Genomic DNA, 3466 nt, shown 5'->3' on the forward strand with positions numbered 1-3466 from the left:
GTCTTATACGGCGAGTATATAACAAACTCTGTATTTTGAGTGGAAATGTTAGGGGGTCGTCTTATACGCCCAGTCGTCTTATACGCCGGCAAATATGGTAGATTGAAGAACAAAAAACTTGTCTGTTCCCCTTCCCCCAATTCCCCAGCACTGTTCCCATCCCTACAATTCCCCAATAAAAAAAATCTTAAAAAAAAAAAAAGTCAATGCATACATTTTGCATTTTAAAAAAGCGATAACATGTTACATTCAGAAAACATTAACTCATAAACTGCACAGTGGCAAAGGCAAAGTCCCAATACAAACACATTTTATCACTGTCACCTCCTGGTTTCACTGTATGTAGAAGGTGTGGCTACCAAGTAATTAAACTTTTTTTTTCCCAATTCAAATAAATTGGAGAACAAAGCAATGTGAAATAAACAGTGAAAATAAAAACAATCCAAATGCCCTTCAACTGGTGAATGTGTAAATAAATCACAATATATCCATACCATGGAATACTATTCAGCAATTGAAAAGGAATGATCTATTGATATTTGCAAAAACAAACATAGCTCTAAAATGCCTGTAAGAAACCAGACACTCCCCCCTCCAAAAACAAACAAACAAAAAAGCTCATAGGGTAAGATTCCATTTAGATAAAATCCTGGGAAATACCAACTTATCTAGAGTGAAAGAAAGCAGATCAGTGGTTGCCCAGAAGACAGCAGCCAGAAGAATTACAAAGGAGCAAGAGAAAATATTGAGGGGTAGATGATATGCTATCTTGATTGTGGTGATGGTTTCACTGGAGTATACATGTAAAATGCATCAAACTTACTTTAAATATGTGCAGTTTATTGTATGACAATTATACTTCAATAAAGCTGTTTAAAAAGAAAAGATCATATTTAAAAAAATACATCTTCCTAGCCTGGTAAAGACATACTTTGGAGGTACTGCACGTTCAGCTCCAGACACCACTGTAATAAAGCAAGTATTGCAATAAAGCAAGTCATAAGCTTTTTGTTGGTGGAGGGTCTTGTCTTCCATTTGTTAAAAAAAAAAACACTATACCTGTGAAGTGCAATAAAGTGAAGCCTACTTCTGAAGCCTGCAAGTGAAATCAGTAGGTGAAAATCAGAAACAATGAATATTGCACTTATAAAATACTTTTCTTCTTCATATTCATAGAACATATGTATTCATTACATTTTGCAACATTCACAAGAGGCTAGATAAAAAACAACAGGGTCTTCATTCTTCTTTTCCCAATTAATAGATGGAGAAAGGACAGACAGAAAGGCTGGACAACTTGCTTAGGACATAGAACAATAGATGGCAAGTTAATTGGTTACTAGGAAGCTGGTTCACCACATTCCCAGTCCAATTCTGTCCATTGCCTTTAAATTCCTAATTATTTTAAGTAAAACCATCAGGGAAAGAAAAATCTAATATACAGCAACGTGGAAAATGTAAGTCATTTGCTGTTTCTCAAACGCCTTACTGGTTTCTTAATTCCATCCACAGGTTTCAACCTCTGCTGATGTTGGTCTGGAGTGTTTTTTTAAAAGCTCCCCAGGGTGATTTTCATGAGAAGCAACCCCTGAGATTGAGAACCCCTGAGATAAATTAGATTTAGATTTCTCATTAAAGGAAGACAGAAGAAAGCAAGGTGCCACAAAAAGCTCTATTAAGCCATGGCCCAAGGTTTCCTAGGATCAATACTGAACTGTTGAACACATGCAGGCTTTTGGGTTCAACATTTAATAAACTAAAAGTGAAAATGTGCACACAGAAAATATATGCATACAGGTGTTGCCGTAACAGAAGTTACATAATATACCAGACTGACAAATTCTCTTCAACTTTTTAGAATGGTAAATTGGCATCCTAACATCAGGTTGATGGGCTAACAGCACAGAAAAACATGTCATATGTCCACTGCATTTAAACACATGGAATAAACAGACTATACTGTGAACTGTTTAAGCAGCACAGGTTGAAAAGAGACCATCTTTATTTTTAGTCCATGCCCTGAATGAGTGCTCCTTGCACTTTAGGGTGCATTTCTTAGGGAAGATTCTGATTCAGTGGGTCTTGGGAAGGGGTCTGAGGCTGAGGTTCTAACAAGCTCCCAGGTGATATTGCTGCTGCTTGCTGCTCAGTAGACCACACTTGGAACAGCAGCAGGACCCCGCCGATTTGAGTATTGGTTGTAAAATTAGCCAACTGGCCTACAAATATGGTTATGTCTAAGATCCAAGTAATAAATGCCAATACGATTTATTCCTGGTGCAGGAGAAAAAAGTGGCAGGGGACGAGGGTTAGGGGGAAGGAGCAAGCAAACACTTGAATACTTTATAGTCTAGCAGTGCTAAGAACCACAGAATACAGGCATATCTCGTTTTACTGCACTTCACAGGTGTTGCATTGTTGTTTTTCTTTTTTTTTTTTTTTTTAACAAATGGAAGGCAAGACTCTCCACCAGCAAAAAGACTACTACCGATTTTATAGAGACTCACTTTTTTGTGGTGGTCTGGAACAGAACCCACAATATCTCGGAAGTACTTCTGTACTGTTTATTACTTGTCCCAATCTAATCAAAGTGATGGTTAGAATGTAAACGCCATAGGAGAAAGTGTTTTGGGTTTTGTTTTTTTTATTTACTACAGCATCCTTATGGCCTGGTACACATTAGGTACTCAATATATGTATTGAATAAATGAATGAATGAGAAGTACATACAAACACAACCTGTATTTGTTACAACACAAAAACGTTTGGGAAAGGAGCTATCTTTGTACATATGGATGTTAGATACAAATAACTGACCCATTTAACTGTACTCCACTGTCCTCAAAATGTTTTTGCAAAACAGTACTTCGAACGTTCAAGTCTAGACTTCCCACACCCTTATGCTTAACCGCTTCTTAGCTCTTTGAAAACAATGAAGAGAGGTAGAAGCACAGGGAGAATTCAGAAAATGCTCAAAAATCAAAGGAAAAAAAAACCATAGGAGAGACGGGCAAACAGATCAGTTCAAGTGACGGAACATCTTAGGTTGTCAGGAATTCCATGTTCTTACCTATGACGGTGGGAGGGTTTGGGTTCGGGCTTTTATTGATTTTGTTACTGTCGAGGGTCACTCGTGAAGTAGTACCTGGTTGTGGAAACTCAGACTAAAAAGGCAGCAGGCTCTCAAGCCCACCTTCAGCAGCTGTGCAGATTCGTGCTTGGAGCTTACTTCCACCTTCCCAGAGTCTCCCCCACGCGCCGGGGAACGTTGCCGCCGCCCAAATACGAGAGGATCTAACCAGCCTCGCTATCGGCTTGAAGCCACAACCAGGACTTAAGATGGCGGCGAAGCAGTCGTGGAGGGTCCTGGGTGACGCGAGGAAACCGCCCAAAAGAAAAATGGCTCGGTTCGTGATCTCGCGGCTTTCGAGATCAAAACAAAACTGGCGGCAGAGACTGGCTTAGA

The 3466-nt window shown here is 39.2% G+C and overlaps 1 protein-coding gene across 1 annotated transcript in view; it reads right to left on the minus strand.

Annotated features, from left to right (window-relative positions):
• SLX4IP (SLX4 interacting protein) overlaps positions 1 to 3156 on the minus strand; it is a 207734-nt gene extending 204578 nt beyond the window's left edge. The window contains exon 1 of the mRNA XM_019635262.1: positions 3071 to 3156. The gene's annotated coding sequence lies outside the window, so the exon portion shown is untranslated. The remainder of the gene's footprint in view (positions 1 to 3070) is intronic.
• Positions 3157 to 3466: the final 310 nt, after the last annotated feature.

Source organism: Hipposideros armiger, unplaced genomic scaffold, assembly GCF_001890085.2.
Source record: "Hipposideros armiger isolate ML-2016 unplaced genomic scaffold, ASM189008v1 scaffold_20, whole genome shotgun sequence".
In the NCBI taxonomy this organism is placed as follows: domain Eukaryota; kingdom Metazoa; phylum Chordata; class Mammalia; order Chiroptera; family Hipposideridae; genus Hipposideros; species Hipposideros armiger.